General features: G+C 39.1%; 1 protein-coding gene and 1 long non-coding RNA gene across 12 annotated transcripts in view; one reads left to right on the top strand and one right to left on the bottom strand.

Annotated features, from left to right (window-relative positions):
• The window catches only part of LOC105496587 (BTB domain and CNC homolog 2), a 368,815-nt gene that overhangs the window by 246,519 nt on the left and 97,601 nt on the right, over positions 1 to 24,695 (bottom strand). The window lies entirely within an intron of this gene.
• Positions 8,864 to 17,834, top strand: LOC139363351 (uncharacterized). Of its 2 annotated transcripts, none has more exons than XR_011623536.1 (3): positions 8,864 to 8,951; positions 9,078 to 9,213; positions 17,133 to 17,834. It is a non-coding gene; the product is annotated as an uncharacterized lncRNA (long non-coding RNA). The 2 variants fall into 2 exon arrangements; XR_011623537.1 differs by having other exon boundaries at positions 17,120 to 17,834.

Below are 24,695 nucleotides of genomic sequence, written 5' to 3'. Positions count from 1 at the left end.
CTCGGAGACAATATTCCTCTGCCTTTACTATGCCACAGCCAGGTACCAAGCAAGCAGGGACCACCCAGAAAGCTTGGAGCCTGACCAAATTACTTCAACTAGCAATTCTAAACTGTTAACCCTGCCCTGCCTTGCCTTTCCCTTGGAAACTCCAATAAAGGCCGTGGCTGGTCCAAGCTCTCCCCTGGCTCCTGCCCTCTGTCTCCTGACTAAAACGGGTGTTTTCCCTTTTGGCCTGCGGAGCATGTGGTGACACCCCTCTATGGGACCTGTGACTATAACAAATTTCTTTCTTCCAAGCCCTGTTCTCATTCCCCCCTCAGTGGCCGTACTGATCTTAACACATCCAACATGTACATTCTTAAAACCCATAGCAAACCAGGAGTTTCAGATGTTAACCAAGGTCTCCGGGCATGACAATTCTGGAGCTCAGGGCGAGCAGAGATTAGTGAAGGAGGGGGCAAATTTACAGGAAACAAGAACATGCAAATACTGAGGGTTTGAGAGTTCAGTGGTCGAAAAACAGGAGATAGCTGTGGAAAGTGCACACTGGGAAGGGGCAGCTCTGAGGCACCTCTTGGTGCATGGACAACCTCAACCAGCCCTTCAGGTGCCTAACACAGGAATTTATAAGCTTCGTGCTGGTATGGGAACCAATCCCCAAGTGAGGTGCCCATTAGACAGATCTGCAGGTTGAAGCAGATCAGGGAAATGACACACTGGAGGTGAGGGATGTAGGGGCAGAAAAGAGGGGCCGTCACCCAAAAAATGTGTGTGTATCCCCACCCATCCTTACCTCCTTCCACTTTGTCTACAAGCGTCAGAACTGCTCAACATCATCACTTCCAAATCAGTTTTGGTGACAAGAGTCCAATCGCCCAAGATAGATCAATGCCCTCATTATGTCTTACCAGCCCTCCTGCTCCCGCCTCCTCTAGTTCATCCTTCACGTAGCCACAGAGTAATCTTTGTAGAACACAAATATCACCATATTACTTCCCAGCTTAAAAACCTTTCAGTATTGACCCACATCCACCCAGAGTAGCCTCCAAGTCACTGAGATTGTCCTCCTTTCTGTCATCCTTCTGGCTTCTCTGTCTGGAGACTTTAGACCACAGCACTGTAAACCAATTGCAACTCTGTGTTAATATGTTAATTTAATATGTTAATACTAAAATATTATTTCACGGATCCAGATATTAGCATGTTATGTATTCTTTTCTTCTCCTGAAAGGAAGAATTCTTGCCTGCCTTAATACTATTATTCATCTTCAAAAATCTGTGAAACACTTCATTCTTTCATGGAATACTATGCAGCCATAAAAAAGGATGAGTTTGTGTCCTTTGCAGGGACATGGATGCAGCTGGAAACCATCATTCTCAGCAAACTATCACAAGAACAGAAAACCAAACACTGCATGTTCTCACTCATAGGTGGGAATTGAACAATGAGATCACTTGGACTCGGGAAGGGGAACATCACACACCTGGGCCTATTACAGGGAGGGGGTAGAGGGGAGGGATGGCATTGGGAGTTATACCTGATATAAATGACGAGTTGATGGGTGCTGACAAGTTGATGGGTGCAGCACACCAACATGGCACAAGTATACTTATGTAACAAACCTGCACGTTGTGCACATGTACCCTAGAACTTAAAGTATAATAATAAAAATAAGTTAAAAAAAAATCTGTGCAACACTTCATTCTGAAGCCTTCTCAAACGACTGCAGTCTACTCTCTTTATGGACCACCTTGCTGCTCTCATTATATTCAATGCACACTATTTTATTCACATGTATGTCTGTCTTCCCAACTATACTGCAGACTACTTGAGGGCAGGGATGGTATCTTATTTTTTCTTTGTATTTCCAGTGGGTAGCATAGCACCTGGCCCATAAAAAAAACTATCATCTATTGAGCACCTACCTGATAGCAGCCCCATACTAAGCTTTTCAAATGTTATGACATGAGTTCCCATAATAACTCAATGAACTATTTATAATTACCTCATTTTTACAAACGAGGAAACTGAGATTTTGGGGTTAACATCCCCAGGACCTTCCAGTTAGTACACGGTAGAATCCCGATTAGGACTTGGGTCTCTGACGCCACTGCCTTAGCTCCTTAGGCCTCTGGTGAAAGGTAATACACAAAATGTGGATCGGATCGTTAAGAAATCTCCCCCAACTTACGCCCTGGGTTGAAGGCTGTGAAGCTTATGCAGGATGCTAGAGGAGCCATTAGGACATGGGTTTTCCAGTTCTGCCACTGATTCACCTCAACTCTGGGCTGTCGCAGGCTTTCTCGACTTCACTTTCCTCAGGGAGGAAGCGGCATCCTTAACAGATCCCATGTCATATCCTCACTCTTAAGGCCTTCTAAAGCTGGTAAGAAGGTACTGTGGATCATAAATCTAGGTACTCTTTCCAGATATTGGCCTTGACACATCTCTTCCCTCACTGAAAAACTGCATCTGAACAAAGGATGCCAGAAGTCACTTCTGGTCAAGAAAATGTCCACTTTTGTCCTCAGTCCAGAGCAGGTACCTGGACTCTCCCTGTTCCCAAGTGCTGCAGACCAACATAGCAGGGAACTAGGATGAAGTCAGCCAGAAACACGCTTTCTATAACTGCTATTCACAGAAGAGAAAATGAACAAGCTAGTGTTTAAATAATGTGCAGGGTGTGATACCAAGCAAACCTCCGCCCTCCTTCCTGGGGAAATGCAAAGTTTGCTGTGGCCTTTTCACAAACCTCGGAGAGAATGAAATGTCATCTGTAACTCTGAATTTCCCAGCTTCATTCCACTTCCCTCACCACCTCAGTATTACCTAAGACGACATTTTGTATATTAGCATACTACATCTTCAACATCATCCGTCACTCAGACATCAGATTACAAACAAACAGCTGAATCCTACAGCTGTTCCCACTAGAAACAAAAAGATTCTTAACATATTTGAAGGGAAAAAAATCTGTTTGTTCCCAGATGTCTCCTGAGCCCATTTCTGGGGCTTGTCTACTAGCAATAGTGAGTAAACGCTAACTGTACTGCTCGCTCCTATTTACACACACTATTGGTTTTCAGTAACCACTCCTTCCCAACTCCCAAAAAAGACAGCTAAGAAAACAATGTTCACTTGGAGGAAGAGAAACTAAATTTCTTTTTGCTGTTCCTCTCGATCAAACCCTTGCAGGAACCAAAGTATTCACTGTGGTTTAAACACTTGTCACTCAAAAAAAAGTACCCAGAAATGCCATGAGACTTCCTATAATTTCACTTTTATTTAAGGAGCTGTGCTGCATCAATACTTGCTTTGGGCACAAAATGCAGAGGAGCTTGATGGCATTTTGGCAATGGTACAGACGCAAAGTATTTAAGAAATACATCCCACCCAGTGTGTTCCTGGGAGACACGGCTGGACTCAACATGTTACTATCAGCAGTGTTAGCCTGGTTCCACAGGGGCCCACATATGCACATGCATGTACTGAGCCTGTGCTCTGAGATATGTGCTGTGCTAAATGGTTTACATTTTTGATGACTCGTTAAAATATACTTAGGAGGCAGGTACATTCTTCCCCTTTCACAGATGAGGAAACTGAGCACTGCATGAACTGCCCCAAATCACATAGCCATTAAGTTTGCAAAAGTGGCATTTGAACAGTCAGTCAGACTCAGAATATGTGAAGGAGTTCTTTAAGGGAACCAAGGAAACAATGTGCATTACAACCCTTGGGAGACTCTAGTGTGTATTTCTATATATTTTTTTTAAAAATGGGAAGAAATTGATCACTAATGAAATGTATCCGTCTCTCGTAATGAAGATTTCAATGATCAAACAAGTAACCTAAAACTAATATTAAGACATTACAAATCAAAGAAACAAAGATACAGTGCTTAAAAGGGGCTGGGGTACTAATACTTAGAAAAATAAATGTATTTCAACTACTGCCCCCTCCTGGTGGCATAATCAAAGGTACGTTTCTTTTTCTTAACTCGATGGATTTGGAAGGTTTTCTTCTAACTGATCTACCAAAACAAAAAATGTAGGTAAAGAAAGACTGTATGGAGCTTACTGAGGATAAGGCTTAGTTCTGGACTGGAGTGAAGCTCTTTCTAACTGCGTAACTCTTAGAAACTATGAAGCATCTTGTGCCTCCATCTTCTCACCAGTAAAATGGGAATAATATCCACTCTACCTACCTCAACGGTTACTGTGAGCATCAAAGAAATAATGCATGTGAATGTTCTTTTCAATGAATCTAAAATCTAAGGTATTATGATTAATTAACTGAAGCCATTTATAGTGTCATCTATTAAATTTTTAAAAATTACATTTACTCTTTAATCCTGCAATCCCACTCCTGGGAACCAATGCCATAGAACTAATAGTACTGTAACTAAGAACAAATACAAAGATGTTTATGACTTCAGTGTTGACAACAGCCATAAAAACTGAGACCAAGGTAAATACCCATCAGTAGGGAAATTGTAGAATAAAAAATTCTAATAGTGACCCCATTGGAATATTATGTACTCATTAAAAAGAATGTTCTAGAGCTTTATCAATTGAACAAAGAGATTTCAACACAGTTTTCTGAGACGAACAAAACATAACAAAAAGAATGCTTAACAGGAAGTTCTAAAAGTCTTAGTGCATTTTAAACTTTAATAATTTCAGAACTATAAATGCTACACACATTCAAGAAACAATAGATGAAAAATAAAAATTTAACTTTTTAAAATATTGATGTCACCTATTAAAATCAATATAAAAACTATTATGCACAAAAAACTAAGAGCAAAATTTATTATTCAAAATTCCAAAGTTAAATAAGTATAAAACAAATATAAATAGCTAAATGTTTAAATGTTTCTATTATAAGTTTATAGCAATTATACCTCTAAAATTATGAACTTAAAACTGCACTAATAATTATTCTATTTCAATAGCTTTAGGAGTACTAGTGTTTTTGGTTACATGAATAAACTGCATAGTGGTAAATCCTGGGATTTTAGTGTACCTGTCACCCAAGTAGTGTACACTGTGCCCAACAGGTAGTTTTTTCATACCTCAACTGCCTCTCAACCTCCTCCTCTTGAGTCTCCAATGTCCATTACATCACTCTGTATGCCTTTGTGTACCCATAGCTTAGCTCCTGCTTACAAGCGAGAACATGTGGTATTTAGCTTTCAATTCCTGAATTACTTCACTCAGAATAATGGCCTCCAGTTCCATCCAAGTTGCTGCAAAGACATTATTTCATTCTTTTTCATGGCTGAGTAGTATTCCACACTGTGTGAATGCAATTTGTAGTGTGGAATACACACCAGTCCAATGGAATGCAATGCATTCTATTTACACACCAGGTAAAACAGTCATAAAACAGAATGAAATGGAATTGTGTGTATTACACACACACACGCGCACACACACACACTCCTCACAGTTTATCCACTCATTATTTGATGGGCACTTAGGTTGAACCTGTATCTTTGCAATTGTGAACTGTGCTGCAATAAACACACACCTGCAGGTGTCTTTTTTATATAATGACTTCTTCTTTGAGTAGATATGCAGTAGTGGGATTGCTGGGTTGAATTGCGGATCTACTTTTAGTTCTTTGAGAAATCTCCATATTGTTTTCCACAGAGGGTGTACCAATTTACATTCCCACCAGTAGTGTGTAAGTGCTCCCTTTTCACCATATGCACATCAATACCTGTTGTTTTTTGAATTTTTCATAATAGCCATTCTGGCTGGGGTAAGGTGGTATCTTGTGGTTTTAACGCATTAACACTTTGAGAGCACGCTATAACATGTTTTCATTTTTTAAAAACAAAATAATTCCCCCACTCCCACTGTGTGTGTGTGTGTGTGTGTGTATGACTGTACATTTATATAAATCGGGGAAAAATGGAAGGCTATGTGTGCAGTTAAAATGGGAGAAGGGGGAAAAGAGGAGGAGAGTGATCCAGACAAAAGAGGAAAAGTGTTTTTTAAAAAAATGGGGAACCAAAAAGTGTATATGCTATTATCACAGGTATGCACCTATATAAAATGATTTGTATTGTATAGCTATATAATATCACATGTTTAAACTTTATTAGAGACAGAGTCTTACTCTGTTGCCCAAACTGCAGTGCAGTGAGCTACAACTGCACTGGTACACTCATAGCTCACTGCAGCCTCGATCTTCTGGGCTCAAGCAATCCTCTAACCTCAGCCTCTTGAGTAGCTGGGACCAGCTATAGCACCACCATGCCTGGCTACTGACTGATTGATTGATTCATTGATTGTAGACACAGAGTCTCACTTTGTTGCCCAGACTTATTATTATTATTTTGTTTTTTAAGAAAGGAAAGAAACTTGCCTCAAGTCCCATACTGAGCTAATGGCAGAAGAACCAGAACTTGTACCTAAGTCTCTCTGACTCTGCAGTCTGAGCCCTGAAGGATTACACTGTGATTTAGGATGGTTATGGACTCACAGGCAGGACTCACTAGCCCTGCAATTGGCCTCTCCAGCACGGAGCTCCTGATCATCACTTGTCAATCTCAGGAGATGCTTTCAAAACAACCAATCATCCTTTGAATCTCTCACTTCTGGGCTGGAGCATGATAGCATGGTAGATGCTGTAGACATGTTAACTGACCCATGAGGCTTTTGGTTGCTGATAGCAACCCTCTGTTGCACAGATACATAATTTTAATCACTACTGCTATGTAACTCTTATTGATTTGTTCTTCTCTGAATCAAAGACACTTTTTTTTTTGTCTCTCTCTCTCAAGTAAATTAAAAATGGAAACACCTTGTCAGTCCCTGAACATGTGGTATGCTTTTTTCCTTCAGGCTCATCACATGTCACATACTGTTCCTTCTATTTGGAATGTCTTTCATTTTTTTCCTCTGCTGGGAAAACCCTTCCATATTCTTGAAGTTGCAGCTCAAATATCACCTTCTCTGTCAAGGATTTCCTACCTTGTCCAGGTAGAACTGCTTCACCCTCTGCGTGAAGCCCTCAAGGATCAGGATAGGCTTCTCTTAGCAGTGCTCACTGAGGCTTTGATTATGGGTTTAGGGACTGATCTTCCACTGGAGACCTCAAGAGTGTGGTCTCACTCTCACCTTGTTCCAGTGGCCAGCATGGTGCTTGGCACATCATAGCCTTCAATTAAACATTGGTTTCATGAAACTGTGAGATTGAGAACATATTAATTCACGAGATAAATAAGTGATAGGTCCAACACTGAGGCAAACGAACATGCAGTCTTCCATGCAAAAGGCCAAGAATCCTTTGCTTTTAAATAATATGAACTAAATCACTACCAGGAAAGAGGCTACAACTCACACAAGCGGATCTTCACTCTTGCCTTTCCCCAACTCAGCAACAGCAGGACAAGCTATGAAAAGTTCTTTCATAAGTTTATGGGAATAATAATTCTTCTTTTAATAATTTCAATTTTTATTGTAGATTCAGGGGGCACATGTGCAGGTTACCTGGGTATAGTAATTATACCTTTGACATTTTGAACTTAAAACTGCACTAACATTTTGAGAACACGCCACATAATGTTTTCATTTTTATAAAACAAAGTGAAAATCCCCTCACTCCCTCTCAAATGCTGGCATTCAGTGTGAAATCACAGGTGGAATGTGAGAGATGTGTGTTGTGTGTGTGCACGGAAGGCCTCTTTACTAATTCAGACCAACCTTTACCTCCTCAGTGTGACATTATCTACTGAAATAATAATGACTGATATTTATATACAACTTAGAATGTATTCGCTTTCAGAGATATTACCTGGTTTGTTGTATGGAGCAGAAAGCAAATCAATCAACCAGATTTACCATTATGTTTACACTGATTTTGCAGTAGATAGTAACCGAGTTTATGCCTTGACCAAATGTCCATACATACCATACAGCCAGTAAAACTGTTGACTGGCTGTAGGTTCCTGCTGTGAGAAGTGTGATCTGTGAAATTCTAACATGCCTAATAACATTTATTCCCTTAATATCTAGCATAGATTTAAGCCAGACAAAAAGTTTTAACAAAAACTGATTATGCTTGTCAATAACTGTGAATAGTGTCCCAATTAAGAAAATGCTCATTTATTTGTTCGTACTGCCACCAGTGAAAGCAGGAAAAGCATTTGGCAAATCTATTTCTGTCACCCTCAGATTTCAGGAAGAGAAGTTCAAACAGATGAAGCTGATGTCACTGGAATAACTCATTCTACTCTACCATTCTTCCTGATCTACTCCCCAGGCTCTGTGAGCTGCTGGTAATCAAGGATGTTTGACTGGGTTCTGTTAGCTGTCAAGGTTTACTAAGCTGAGTTAGTTAATGAGTAATGGGTGGATTTCATTCCAAGACTTCATATCATCCATGAAGCAATTAGGCATGTACTTCATGATCTCCCACTGGAATTTCAAAGGTGCCTTAGTCTACCAAGGAACTAAATTCAGTGTGGTCTGAAGGGAAACAATAAACAACATTTAACCAGGAGAGGTGGCAAAGGACGTCTTTTCCCAGTGTCTATGTTAGACAGGTGAGGAATGTTGCCAATTTATTTTTTGTCCACATAACTTCTATAGCTATTTCTTTTCTTGCCTGTCTTTCTGAAATTATAAAGGGTTCTTATGAGTTGTTTATGTGAAACCAAGTACCCTGACCCACAGGCAAGGTATTCCTGGAACTGCTGAAATAGCAAGCCAGATAATGATATCATTTTAAAAAGTGCCAGGCAAGAAAGCTCTGATTAACTACTGAAACATGCTCAGTGGAGACACTTGTAACTAGAGTAAATGCAATTTTAACATCTCCTCTTTATCTAGGGCCCTCCTTCCTCATGCTATTATTGTGAATATTTCCTCTTCAGATTCCTGCATACAAGGAAGACCAATGAAAGAGAATAAAAATCACTTTTGGAGAAAAAAAGGTAAGATTTGGCAGAGGTAACAGAAAGATTCTGAACCTCATCAATAGTTGTTGCAATCTCACTCACCTCTCTGCCTAACCTTCCTCTCTCCACCCCTTCACTGCTCCTTTCCTGCCACTCATCCAGACTGGACTTTCTACTCTGATGCTCCACAAGAAACAGAAGTGGTAAGACGATGACCAGGGGGAAGTGGAGGACCAGATGAAGCTTCATGAAAGAAATGGCTTCAGGGATGATGAGGCAACTCTTCCTAACACAAGGGGTAAGCTCCAGCCCAGGGGCACACCCATCCTCTAGGAGGCCAGGGATGGTCTCTGTCATTCCTGGGAAGCCCCTGCAGACTCTACCTGTTTTCCAAGTGCTTCAGGCATCACCTTAAGGTTGAAGGAGGACAAACTCAAGCAGTTGCCTATTGTATGGCTAAGGGGGTGGCAAACAGAGTGCTGGTGATTTTTACAAGTAGCCTCTCACAATACTTGCACCACTACTTCTCTTTTCATTTGTGTGCATGAATAGAAACTCAGAGGATAGTATGTTAGCTCCATGGCCTGTGGCACTGTAGAGTGAGTTCTTTAGAGACTGAAGGAGTTAAGAGTACCTGTTTAGCTACTAGAAGCTGAATGTCAGCGGTATGAATGGTATGTAGCTGGGCAATTTTCCAAAACCCACGCCGTGGCTGCATATCAGGAAGACTGCTATAAACAAATGTGCATGTATGCATGGAGCCTGATAAGTCAATGGGGGGAGACAGACACGGAACAGCCACCCAGTCTGAGGAAATATGCAGAGCCGGGTGAGCTTCCACTTTAGGTGAACAATAGCTCTGTCTCGGAAACAGATCTGGATGGGCTGGTGAACAGTTGGAATGATCCTTTGACTTTTTACACATTAAATGTCTGTTTCAGGGGACCAAAAGCTGGATTCTCAACTTTTCAATTACCTTAATATTATAAAATCACTAAAATGTTTTAAAAAATTTCTTAATATGTAAAACATGCAAAGATAAATTAGGTGAAAAAAGCACAGGGCAAAACTGCATTTATAGATCCCAATTATGTAAAATATATAGATATATTTAAGATGATATATTAAAAAGTCACTAAAATATAACACGATCTTTTTATGGTTGTGGGATTATACATGATTTTTGCTTTTTCTTTCTACTTTACTTTCCAATTTTTCTAAAATTAACGTATTATTTTCATAGTTAAGAAAAAAGGTTACTTAAATTAAAAAGAAAATTACCTGTGGATGAAATGACATCTGATGATGGGTTATGAGGGTTGGTGAAGGCCAGAAAGGCATAAAATAGAACCAACCAGGTTTATAAAATGTTAAATTCAACTGGTCTTCATGTCTACACACATTAGTATCTTCTGTCTTACACTGTAAACTCCCAGAGAGCAAAGGCTGTATCTAATTCTGTGCAATGTCTGGCTCAATTAAAAATGCAGATAGAATATCTGCCTCAAATTTTTACGATGATTACGCAAATGTAGTTGGTTCTTTTTCACTCTGGCAGTCAGTTGAGTGTTACTGATGCTTGACAGTGACACAGAATAAGAACATACATTGTTTTCCCCCTTTAAAATCAGTGTATTAATGAGCTACTTTTTAATTTTTTTGCAGCATGTAAACTCATAGAAGAGACTGATCCTCTACCATATTTAAAGTAGAAAGTAAAACAGTGCTGTAATCGTCTCTGTTTTAGCCCATTTCCATGTTATATAATGGATGTAATTCTAAGGATGAGCTTACAGTTTTATTTCCACATTAATTCAACTACTGGACTCGCCACTGACTCAGATCTGGAATTAATATAAAATAGAGGGTGACACACACAAAAAATGTTCCACTTGAGAAACCAAAACACCCCTAAGTCAAACGATTCTTACAACACTAGAGTAATATCCAATGAAGCAGCTTCTATTTACAGTGTTTTCCAGACCCCTCAAAGTTCTCAGAGTTCTTATATTCCCCAAAATATAACCAAGGTTACTATAACTTTTGAAGTTACTCTCAAGATGTACCTATCAATAAACAGTAGCTTTTTGGTTTTTTAGTGCGGTGGCTGTAAGAAGTTACAAATGACTGTCAGTGTTTTCAGGTGGTATTCTTATTAGAAATTTAAAACACAGTGTTACCAAATTTGACCTAAATTAGTCCGTTCCTTTCAAGGTTATCGTGAAATACGCAGGAAATGTGAAATCCCAAGTGCTTATTAAATTAAACCGGAGAAGTCACTTTTTGAGAGCTCAGTCCTCATGCCCCTCCCCTGCCCCCGTGACAAAGGCTAACATTTACCAAGTGCTCTCAGCAGGTGCTGAGTGTTAGTGCTTCATGGGCATGATGTAACATCATCCTCAAAAGAGCTCTGGAAGGTGGGCATTTCTATAGTACTTTATAGATGACAGGTTTAGGAAAAGGTTAGGGACCTTGCCCAAGGTCTCACAACGCCTCTGTGTCAGAGCTGGAATTTGAACCCAGGTCTGGTAACTCTCAGAGTGCAAACTCTTAACTACTAAGGACTTGTTCACTTCAGAGGGCTAATTAAGTGTGAAATCAAAAGCGATGAATAATCGCAATTATGCCACTTTTAATTTGAGTCTGTTGCATATACATAATTGGTCTTCCTCTATATTAAGCATGATGCCCTATAAAAAATTACAAATTCTGCCAACAAAACCTCCTGAGGGAAAACTAAGAACATCTACTAAATAAATAACTCAAATGTCTTATTGAGAGCATGGCAATACTGAGAGGCTTGGGTGTGGCCACCTGACAGATCTGGAGGAAACCTAGAGGCAAAATGTACCGAATATTCTATTGCACAACAGAATCTATCTGTGGAAAGCACCCCCTAAACGGAAGTATCTGTCAAAGTAAAAATAAATCAGGGTAACAGCATCTAAAATATATATTGTGAGTGAGATGCATATTTCTCTCATTTGCTATGGTACATGAATCTATTTAGTCTAATTGTCTTGTTTAAAAAAGAAACAAACAACTTTTCAGCCCAATCTATAAAACTCTGACAAGGACTAACATCACTGTGCAGTCATGAAGCAGGGTGAGCCAGCTTTTGGTAGGCTCTTCTCTGCAGTCTGCTCCTACTGTGTGATGGGTCACCTGGAACGCAGGCTCACTGAGGACTCAGCTTTGCATGATGAAGAAATCACCTGGATCTGTTCACAGAGATGGGTCATTTCACCCAAACTCATAAAAGCCAGGCTGACAGATCAATTGAAATGCTTATCAGCCAATCTGAGAAAGAGAATTTCCCAGAAGAACAGAGCATTGGGATCAGATTATTCTGTTTTTGTTGTTTTTTGTTTTATTTTTTAAATTAAAACATTTCCTGAGTGCCTACTACGGGTCAGGATCTGTCGTAGGCACTTTTACATTAGTGGTTTCATTTAATTCTCACAACCGATCTTTGATGTATTTTTAAAATACATTTTAGATAGAGGCTGTGGCCTGGAGACGAAGAGGAACTCTGCTGAGGTCATGCAGGTAGAGATGCAGCAAAGCTCACAGAAGAGTACGAGTCCCCCAGTGCTGAGGCCAGGGGTGCCACTATGGGGAAAATCACAAAGTTCAGAAGGTGCTGGCATGGGAGCCCAGTGGTCATAGGTTGCTGTCATCAAGCCTAAAGACATAAAATGCACTGGTGACATATGGCTGCCAGTTGGGCTGTCATAATCAGGAACATCGCTAAAACTTTCGGGCTCCCCACTCCTTTTGGTGACTGTCATACAGACCCGCAGTCAGCTGTTTGCTTTTAATATAAATGTGCTCTAATTTCTAAAATGTGAAGTTTAATTATCTATATTTATTTTAATTTTTTGTCCTGATAGAATGTCAGCAGACACACCATGAATTTGTTTAAGTGTGGGTTAACTTATGGGAATTTTATACATGCTAATTTCAGCCATTTTTATGTTGATCTGTGATAGTTTCAGTTTCAAATGATATTTTCTGCCACTGTTCCTTGAAATTCAAATTTTGAGGGTGCTCATTATTTGGTACCTGGGCACTGATTTATTCATATCTATTAAAACACATATATAAAAACAAACAAAAAAAAAACAAAGAAAAAAAGAAAAAATACATACAGACATATAAAAAATACATACATACATATATACACGGTACAAAATTGTGTGCCATACTGTGTACTCATTCATGACTAAAAGAGACTGATCATTTGTTAGCTTATTCTAGTAAACTGAGTGAAAGAATACAGCTAATATTTTATACTTATTTTTTCTGTTCCTACTGAAAAATTAGACATCTTAATATTTACTTCATACTACCAATCTAGTAATAAGGTCTGGTGGCCCCAAAATGAAAAAAAAATGCAAAAAGGGGACTCTCTATTTACATGTTTAGCATTGGATTAAAAAAAAATGCAAAATAACATCAGTTTCCAAAGACTAGCTCTGAACATTTTGCCTCCTCTTGACTTTAAGTTGTGGACTCACCCTGGAGAATAAATCTTAATAGTCAATTATACACAGCAACTTTGAAGACAAATAATATTACAGCAGTCTACCCATGATTACTCTCTTTTTACAAAGTTTCCTAAGAAAACAGAGCCAAAATGCTTAAAATTTAAACAGAAACTGAGACAGTCAATGGCTGTGAAACATACACATATAGAAATTTATATGGTATATTTACATTTGGTCTAAAAGCAACTTCTTAAAATTCACCAACAGAAGAAAAGAAATACATTTTTTGGAGAGAAGCAACAATGTAGGTAAAGATCACTGATTGTTTAAAAGGCATATCTAAACATCTAAGAGACAGTCTTTGTTTGAATTGAACTAGGATTTTCTGGAGAGTAGTAAAATGTTTCAATATAGTGAATGTGCAAGTCAACACTTCAAGAGTGGGCTTCCTCTGGCTTCAAATTAAACAGCTGGACAGGGGATGCTACTTAATTCTCTTTCTTCCCTACCAGAAGGAGGAGGTGCTCAAGTGTTTTTCTTTATTCTTTCATCTGTTTATCTGCTGAGCAATAGGGATCTTGCTTCAGGTTGGTTAATCTGCTGAGCCATGACACATATGAGAAGGCTCTCTGGCAGGACAACATGCTCTCCAAACTGAGACGACAGCAGTGAAAGAACGAAAGGTACATCATCTCCCCTCTGAGGTCTCCGCTTTGGCGTAGGAATTGGTCTATTAATTCTGAGCATTTTTTTTTCAAGACGGAACCTTGCACTGTCACCTGAGCTGGAGTGCAATGGCATGATCTCAGCTCACTACAACCTCTGTCTCCCAGGTTCATGTGATTCTCCTGTCTCAGCCTCCCGAGTAGCTGGGATTACAGGTGCACACCACCACACTCATCTAACTTTTTGTATTTTTAGTAGAGACAGGGTTTCACTATGTTGGCCAGACTGGTCTTGAACTCCTGACCTTGTGATCTGCCCGCATGGGCCTCCCAAAGTGGTGGGATTACAGGCGTGAGCCACCGCACGCGGCCAACTCTGAGCATTTTTAGGCACTAATGTTCCAAGTGCCTGAGATTCCAAATAGGAAAGTGCTATTTTAAATGACTCTTTAAGCTACCATTACAGATAACTGTAAGAAATATTCAGGCCTGAAAAAATGTTCATTCATCACCAAAATGTGAATCACTTCTAATTGATTTACTATTTCTGCTCTTCTGCTAATAACAGAATTTTGTCACTATCCACAAACATTCCAGAACACTTGTCTTACAGAACAGAGAAGCAGTTGTCTGTAGTAAAAACACTCTGAGTTTCCCTTACATGTCACACTGTAGAAAGGAAACAAAATGCATTTATTTTCTCAACTATCTTGCCTGTGATAGTCTGTGTATGATACAATTTATAGAAAACTAGACTGCTAGAGTCCCTACAGACTTCAAAGATAATCTGGCCCATGGATTTCTTTGTAAGCTGAAGCCCCTGGGCGAATCTGATGGGAGCTATGAACCATTCTCTCTCCAGAAGAAAGTACATGTATATCAAATACTGTATTCACTTCCCAGCATTTTAGAGACACCCCCTGAAGCCAACCTAGGCTAAGACCCCAGACTGACAACTCTGATCTAATTCCACTGCTTCGTTTTACATATGGAGACACCAAGTTCCAAACAGGGGATGTGGCTTGGCCATAGTTGCTCAGCAGAAACCATGAGCAGAGTAAACTAGATGAAACTGAAAATGATGCAGATAGTAACTCTGAACCATCACAAAGCAGGCCTATCATTTTGCTAGGAAAGGAGAAAAGGTGAAGTGTTTCGAGAGGAGAGTTTTCTTTCATTTTAGGGTTCTGGTTGAGCTTCTCACTGGTTTTCTTCATTTTGTCTTCAGGCCAGGCCCATCTGTGACTCAAGGCTACCTTTTCTTGTGTTTGCTTCTGTAAATCAGTAAGACCTGAATAACCTGGCCACATTCAGAAAGCAGGGCAAGTATGAGAGTGTGAAGTAGAAACCAGTTTTAAGGAACTCTAAGAGTTCTAAAGAACTCTAATTTGGTCACATAATGGATACTTAAGAAGTATTCTGAATCAAAGACTGCTCATATATTTAAGGAAGTGTCAGTCTACTAAAGTGTTACCGAGTAAAAGTCCTAGAGACTTGCTTTAACGATTAGATGGAACACATTTTCAACTACTGCATTCATCTGTACACTTGCAAGTGACTCATTCTCTTAAGAACGAAAACATTCATTCTGGGATTTTGCATTTGTGTTTAGTTCATTGCAAATTTATTGAATGTATTTTGAATTCAATTCAACAAATATTCTTAGGACATTCCAATGTGACGGAATGGAAACATGCATGTATTTTGGAGTCACTAACATCCAAATTCAAATACTGGATCTGCTTTATCTAGACATGTGATTACTGGGCTCATTACTTAAGGGTCTCTGCGTTTCCCCATCTGTAAAGTGGGAATAATACCACCTACTATGCAAATTGGCTGTGAAAATTAGCAATATATATTATGCACATATACTATATGTCTATTGTAAAGGAGCTAATGCAGTATCTGGCAAACATTACAGATTCCATAAAATGGTAATACTTAAAATAATGATTATTTATCAAATATCTACAAAGGACAAACATCATCCTAGACCCTTTTCTAAAATCTGAATTCATAACATCAAAATGAATGAGGATTTAATTCATTCTTAAAATGACTCGAATACCTGCTAAGATTCTGACATATTAAAAACTATAACCATTATAAATGAGAAGGCCACTGTTCAAATGACTAGCTTTGCTACAGTACCACTGTCAGTTTTTTGACCCAAAGGAAATTTACAATACCACCGGTGGCTTTTAAGTCTTCAGATAAAAACTGTGTTTTAAAGTAACAGAACAATAAGACAGCAATATAGTTGGTTTCTCAATGACTAAAATCTTACATTACATATTATGGTTCAGTATTAATGTGCTTTCACACTACCTACTGAGTTTTCAGACTGCATCTACTTATCCTTTTCAAATTGCTATCACTGTCTTTTTCATGGGAGAGTTCTTACAAATTCCTTAGAGAAACCAAAAATTTACAGTGGAAATTTTTTCTTGATTCCTTTTTTTATTTTTTTAAGAATAAACCTATTCAGGTGAATCTAAATACTTTTTAGCAGTTCTAAATGTAGAGAATTTATGACTTCTTATTGTAATTGAAAAGGAACATACAAAGCAATTAGTCACTTATAAAACCCACGTTCAACCTTCAAAATAATGACTAACTTCATAGGAGAGGCAAGACTTCTTTAATTAAATACTAAAGTCTAGCCATTTGAGATAAGCAAAGCAGGTTATGTAATTGTCTTCTGCACTCACAATATCCTTTTCTCCCTCTTGGAAATATATTATTTTTCAGCAACAGAATATACGATAAAAAAAAGTTACTGTATGTAGAAATCACTCTAACCACAAGCTAAGTTTTTGGCCAAGAGTTAAACTTCATTCATTTGGGTTTCACTAGTTTCATAAGGAGAAAAACTGATTAACCCTAGTGTAAGTAAAATTCCCTTGAGAATATATTAGATTCTTAAGAAAACAAAACAGTAAGCAACCTTAGGTACTCATATAAATCCTTGGGGTGTTAACTAAAAAGCATTCCTAGCCATGCTAGAATAGGATTCTCAAAATTGAACACTGATTACCTTTTTGAGAGCTCTCCAACAGGTGTGCTCCGAAGTACTGGAAGATACAGGAGAGTTTGATACACATTCCGAGAAAGATGGGGTGCCTCCTGTACGTGCATGGGTCCATCTAGCACAATCACTATTCAGCACGGGACTACATTTCCCAGGCCACCTCACCTCCAGGTGCAGCTACGTGACTAGTGCTCAACAAAGGAATATGAGAAAAGATGGTGCTTTACTTCAAGGCGACTGTGATTAAGAAGTGAAGTACAGACAATTGTAAGATGGTGTTACAGGATGAATTATGTCCCCTCAAAATTCACATGGTGAAGTCCTGACCTCCAGTACCACAGAAAGTGACCTTATTTGAAAATAGGACCATTACAGATGTAATTAGTTAAGATGAGGTCATACTGGAATAGAGTGTGCCCCTAATCCAATATGACTGCTGTCCTTACAAAAAGGGAAAATTTGGATACAGGCAGGAAAAGAGGGAAGATGATGTGAAAAGACTCGGGAAAAGGTGACCATCTACAAGCCAAGGAGCAAGGCCTGGAACAGATGCTTGCCTCACAGTCCGCAGAAGAAACCAACCCTGCCGACACCTTGATCTCGGACTCCTAGTCTTCAGAACTGTGTGACCACACATTTCTGCTGTTTAAGCCACCTAGTCTGTGGTACTCTGTTACAGCAGCCTGAGCGGACGAAATAGTTGGTAAGGCAGAAGACGGAAGGCACCTGAGTTCAGGATTCCTGAATCACCTCTCAATAAAAGCACTTCACTGATCAGAAATACTTCCACCGGGCTGAGAGCTGAGCAAGAAAGGAAACTTGTTGTGTAAAACCATTGAATTTTGAGGGCTTATCTGTTATACCAGCTGTCATTACCTACTATAGGACCTAATTAATTTAAGTGGCAAGTAATTATATATTGACCTATCACATATCACCGGGAACAATCCATGTAAAATTTTAGGATTAAAAACACTTCAAAGAAAATTTGAATTTACAGGAAGATACTTTGGGGTAAATTCTCTCAAATCCTCCATAGGATATAAATTTACTCTCTTCTGCCAATAGAAGTAGAATTTCCTCAAGAATATTAAATAAGTCACAATGTCAAAATTGCTGGAACTTCAATTACACTATATAATCCACTTAATTTTTTTTTTTTTTTTGAAATTAAGAGGAGCATTTCTCTCAACTAGCCCAAGTTTGTAAAATTTTACTTGGGTACTAAGGATTAGAACACCATAAAATGAGTTCTCAGCCTTTTCCAAAGTTCTCAATATTTTTATAATCAATCTGAAAAGAAGTCACTAGGTATAGAATACCTTCTGTTCGAATATGGACAAAAAATGTACCCCCTTTTATGACAGGGTAACTAATACGGAATAAATACTGGATACCATTTTCCATTTTTGGTTTCTGACATGAAGAAAAAGTGAAAAGATAACTATCCTCGCTAAGACTTACAGTTCAAAATACCTCAAAAGCCGAGCTGGCAGCTGGCTTCTCATGTTTATAGAAAAGCTAGGATGATTCAGCCTGAGCTCAGAGCTCAATTTAGATCACAGCATCTGGATTCAAAACACATGTGAGATGTGGCAGTCGATTTTCAGGTCATGACTGATCCAAGACAGAGATTGCAGACCACTCACCAGCATTATTCCAAACGGAGAAAGTGCCTGAGAGAAACAGAAATCTCAAAGGTATTTGGAAGCCCACTGCGAACTGTTAGGGAACAGGTAACATCAGCATTTTCTGCATCCAGCAGCTTTAAGCAGGTGCCACAGAAGCCAAGGGTAAGGCGGCCTGAGGATGACACTGAACAGCTTTGTCATGACATTCAGCTTTGCCATGGTCAGAAAACATCCCTCACCCGTGACTTCTTTCCTGAAGTGGCTATTGTTCAGATTAAACTACGGGAATCTGGTAATAAATTGGAAAACCTCTGACAGCACATACTTCCTACTAAGATCTGTGTTTAACTTTGCTTTGTTTCAAAGAGAAAAACTATAGTAAAGAAAAAGGAAAAACAAATGTAAATGCATTTTTTCTTTATGAGAAGAAATCATAGCCACAGTAATTCTAATATAAACTACACCATGAAATCTAAAAAAAGAGCAGAAAATCCCCAAGCTCAGTTTCAATCTCTATCAGAATTCACCTTGTGCCTTCCTTGATTTTCCTTGGATATGATATGTCCAGATGTGGGTGATTCTGCAGCTACGGATTTTATGTGCAATAAAATAATGCTTCTCCTGCTGCTTTTCCTCACCTATCCCCTCCCCCATCCCTCTTCCTCTCTCTCCTTCTTGTCTCTTTGTTGTGAATGTCAGGGCTGTCAGTGTCACAGTCTGACATGATTAGCGTTTCTGACATTACACCAAGAAGCAGACAGAGAGCAAGGAGAGCGGGTGGAGGGGAAGGCAGTTATGAGTAGCCATTTAAAGAAGTCCAAGAAAAAAACAAGGCCAACCTCCTTTCTCTGAGGTTCCCTGATTACAGGGCAGTTTATAAATCACCTTGGATTTTTCTCATTTATCTTATTAGTCTGTTTTCCTGTTCCTCTGGAGATCCCTAAGGTGTGGATCTATTCTGTGAGATCAAAGCCAGCGGCTCTAATAACAGATAAGACAGAATTCGTGATTCAGCGGATTCTAAGGCTGTGAAGTGTAACAATCAGCACACTTTGGGAAGATAGCGCCAGTCCATTTCGAGTATTGATTCGCTGCACTTTGTCACTCTAATGATGTTATCTCATTAAAAGAGATAAATGCCCCACTGTTCTTCTAAGAGCTTCTGCTTCTTACTCTTCTCTCTTTTTCAACAGCATGGCTCTCAGCAGCAGCACATTAAAATCAAATTGAAATCCAATGCAAGGCTTGGCTACAGAGCTGCTTAAGGTATCTTTTTAATTGCTTTTTCCTACTCTCAACCCCCTTCCAGCTCCTCCACTACAGTCCTTCAAAGAAACAAGCAATATAAAGAGAAATAGATGTAGAAAGTAATCATAATAGAAAGCATTTTCTGAGTGTCTGTTATATAGGGACTCCACTGTGTCAACCTTTAACGTATTCCTACCTTGTTAGATACGTAGAACAATCCTCAGTTTGCAAACAAAAAAACAGAGTTTGATGTTAGGTAACTTGCCCAAGATTATGAAGGCAGCGAGAGAATGAGCCACAATTTGAACAAGGGTCCATCCAATGCAAGTACTTTTTTTTTTTTCAATCTCCATTTCATTCATGGAACAAATAAGAAAATATGATTGCAACTTGATTAGAATAGGTGAAAAAATGTAAAAGAGGGTAGCAATTATTATTCAGGTTTTGTTTCAACAGATTTATTATTAAATAAAAAGGTAGCAATTTTTCATAATGAACGTTTTATACATTATTCCTTTGTGTATCAGGCCTCTAAAGTACACATTATTAAAGTCTATTAAAGTCTGTATTTAGCATTACTAATGTGCCTTTGGGGAAATTATTACAATGAAACAGCATCAGTCTTTCACAAAATTTCAATTGTTTAATATTCCTTTTCTTATCTTCAATACACATGTCTAATTTTAGCTATAATCAGACCTCATCCCAAATGCCATAATCCCAGCCTAGAGCTGTCACAGCAAACTGTTTATGAGTTGGATTTAAGAAATAACAAGAAACGTAGATATTGTTAATTTCACCCAACACTTTTTTTTTCATGATTGGTTGCAGTTTTCCTAATGTTCTAATTAACAGGTGCTCCTTGATCACTATGACATGTGATGATACTTTATCTCTCTGGCTAGGGTTGGTTATCTTAATTAATTGCTTATATTTATATCTAACTGAGACTAGCCTCAAGATAATGCCACTCTATTAAAGTTTGAGAGTGGTAAGAAATTATAAAACTATTCCACTAAAAAAAATAGAAAAGAAAACCAAATAAATCAGAAGAACATATAAACTATGATTAGTCAAATCAAACCTCTGCATTTAAAAGTAAACATCATTTACTAGATGTCTACTAGACTAGAAATATGTGTCTTCTGAACAGTAACTGAGGAGTTTCTGCAAATTATGTATTTATGTATTTATTTTAAATAGGCATCTCTACCTTTTTTCTAGTACATTAATTTTATCACACAGTATGAAATTTTTAAAAAACAAAGCCAATGATGTACATATATTCAAAAGCACAATGTTCTCTGAAAATACAGAAAATACTGTTAGGCTTATTTTACGAAGACAAAGGACAATAGGAAGCTGGGAAGAATACCAGCAGCTATACGTTATAAGGCCTCTGTATCACACAAATGAAGGGAAAATAAAGCCAATCTAAAGTATTAGGTACTTAAACTAATAAGCTGGATTGGAAGCAATCTTTTCATTATAAATTTCCTTTCACATACAGCAATCCCACTGAGGTGACACCTTTGTAATATCAGGCAAAAATCAACTGTTAATATTCTAAAGATGGACAAACCACAGATTAAGTACCTAAATAATCATGTTTCTAGTCACCAATTAACTAAGTAGAATTCTCTTAATTGTATCTATTAAGGCCTACTAATTGAGAGAAAAAGGGCAAAGTTGAGGACTTGGAGAAAGAAGACAGAAACATTCGTCTGCCTGATTCATAAAGGTCAGAATCCTCTGGCCGCTGTTGTAGGAAACCAGCCATCACCAGTCACAAAGAAAAAGGCAGCAGCACACTTTGAGTATCCAAAGGGCCTCTTTACTGGGCTTGCAAGGCTCTTGTGGGCTTAGTCCAACATGATGATATAGGACAACAACCTACCTGTTCAGTCAACACGCAATTAAAACTCCCAATGAAGGATGGCCCAGGGCAGTCCATTGGTATGGGGCAGGGGGCGCAGAGAAGCGAAGCCTGTTTTAATTAAGAAAATACTAGGCACTCCTCTTTAAATCCTCAAAAAATGAGGATGAACAAGATTTCAAAACCAACAATCATGATGTATGTGAAAGTACTAGCAATGAGAATGAAGTGGGACTGAATATAATCTTTCCTACAAATGAAACCTGTTTGATGGTGTAAGGAAAATGGATGAGCTGTGGTCAAGAATAGGCCGAGGCAGACATCTAGTCCAGCATGACTCAGCGAGTTTGGAGTGCAGGCACACAGCTCCACGTGTTATGTAACCATGCCATGTGAGGTGCATTAAGTAACCACTCATGTGCGCTCATGCTTGACTCAGAGCCACTATTGTCTGTAAAAGGTATAATTACCCTGCTAACGCTGTACATAACGGCTTGCACTCGTGGCTCGTCCCCAGGCTTGCGCCCATGGCTTTCTTGTGCCCATGGCTTGCTTGCGCCGACAGCTCCCTTGTGCCCAGAGAGAGAATAAAGCCATGTTGAAACGCCCCATGATTCCTTGACTGGTCTTTCAACTGCCTGCCACTCGTCCACCGACTTTCCTCCGACCTCAGTTAGAACCTGACAGATGGTCAGTAGCTGTAGACGTATTTCAAAGAAGTTATCATGATTCACAGCTAGGCTTCTCAGACTTGAAATTATATTACAGTCATGTCAAAACATATCCTTTCTTCTCTGGGGCCTATAGAGTCTTAACACAAACACAAAGTTCAGCTTTTCTATTCTGAAGCCTTAATTTACCTCCTACCTGTTCAGACTCTCCTTCATCTTTTCTGACATTATCAGGAGATGTTATGTCAGGCCACATGACCCCTTCACTCAAGACAAGGCATTGCCATGTCCATATGACACAGTAGTGGGTGCACAGAGTCTCAGAGCTAGAGCTCACTTTGAGGTGCTCCAGCACAATCATTCATCTGATGTTCAAATTCTCTGTACAAAAAGGTTCAGATTTTCAAAATAAGCCCTGGAACATGAAGACTGTGATATGGTTTGGCTGTGTCCCCACCCAAATTTCAAACTGCAGCTCCCATCATTCCCACATATCATAGGAGCAACCTGGTAGGAGGTAACCGGTAACTGAATCACAGGGGTGGATCTTTCCCATGCTGTTCTTGTGACAGTGAATAAGTCTCATGAGATCTGATGGTTTTATTAAGGGGAGTTCCCCATGCTCTCTCTTGCCTGCTGCCATGCAAGATGTGACGTTGATTTTGCTCCTCCTCACCTTCCACCATGACTGTGAGGCCTCCCCAGGCATGTAACTGTGAGTCCATTAAACCTCTTTTTCTTCATAAATTACCCAGTCTCAGGTATGTCCTTATTAGATTAGCAGTGTGAGAACAAGTTAATATAGACTGCTTCTTGGAGAAGTAGGCACCAGCCAGTGCTTCACCACACACTGCTCTGAGATTTGTTGGTGAGCCATGCAAATAAAGAGAGAACAACAGAAATACGTTTCTGGTTAGGCAGAAAGGAGGAGAAGAGATGGGACTGAAATAGAAGCATTACTGTAGCTCCATAGTCAAGATGACTGTGTACAGAGAGAAGTCTACCTAACTTAGGGAGCAATCCTCTGGAATGTATGTTTCATACACATTTATACAAACACACATTATATGCATGCACACATTTTAAAGGCAAACGGGCATAAATATATTCAGTTAATTCTTTTAAATTTGTCTTCTCTCTCTTTCATGCCAAAGCAACCCTCTACTCAATTACACGGTAAGTTGTATTTTAAATATGTACTTCCAGACCTCTCAGAAGGGAGTTACAGTGCTATTTTCTTCCTGAAACATCATGAATTTCCCAGTACAAGGCAGGTGGAGACAGAGTCTGGAGGTCTAACTTGGCCTTTAACATTTCCACGAACCTCACATTCGACAGGACTCAATGTACATGTAACAGAGGGGCTACAGTGGCCTGGTGCCAGCAATGTTTCTTTTTGGCTTCACAAACTCTATAAAAATGAAGTTTTTTTGAAGAGCTAAGGGAAATTATATCTTAAAAATGTAGAAAGTGAGAACAGAAGTGCTACAATGTCCAAGGGCACTCACTGACCAGGACTGAGGGTCCAGATTCTTGTTAGAGGAAAGCCTGCCACATATAAGACATAGGCGCAGTCTAACTCAGTGGTTCTCAAACTCATCTCATGGCCCTTTTACAGGCTCACAAATGATCGCAGACCCTAAAGAGCTTTTGTTTATGTGAGTTATTTCTATCAATGTTTACCATACTAGAGGTTAAGCTCAAGAAAGTTTTGGAACATGAAAACATAGGCACACATCCCAGAAGTGATGCCATTGCATGTCACAGTCTCTTGAAACACCACTGTATAGACAAGAGAGAAAGGGTGAAAAAGGTAAATCATATCTTAACTTTTATCTTGCAGGCAGACACCCTGAAAGGGTATAAGAGTGTCCCTCTCAAGGGTCCCCAAACCATAGTTTGGGAACCACTGGTCTAGTTCAAACTTGTACACATAAGCAGTGCCTTTGAACACGTAAATGAAGAAATGGCACAGTACTGAGTAAGAGGATGTACTGTTCATTTTAAAAAATTGAGCCACTGAATCAAAGGATGGCATCTTTTTCTAGAGCATTTTTCTACTCACTACTGCCCCCAAACCATTAGTGTATTAAAATGATCCTTCCTGGTAATATGCCAAGCAGAATGACCCTAGGTCCAAATCTCTGTTTTGACCACTCTGTTTT

This window comes from Macaca nemestrina, chromosome 5 (assembly GCF_043159975.1).
Source record: "Macaca nemestrina isolate mMacNem1 chromosome 5, mMacNem.hap1, whole genome shotgun sequence".
NCBI lineage: Eukaryota > Metazoa > Chordata > Mammalia > Primates > Cercopithecidae > Macaca > Macaca nemestrina.
This window is presented reverse-complemented; position numbering and strand designations above follow the sequence as displayed.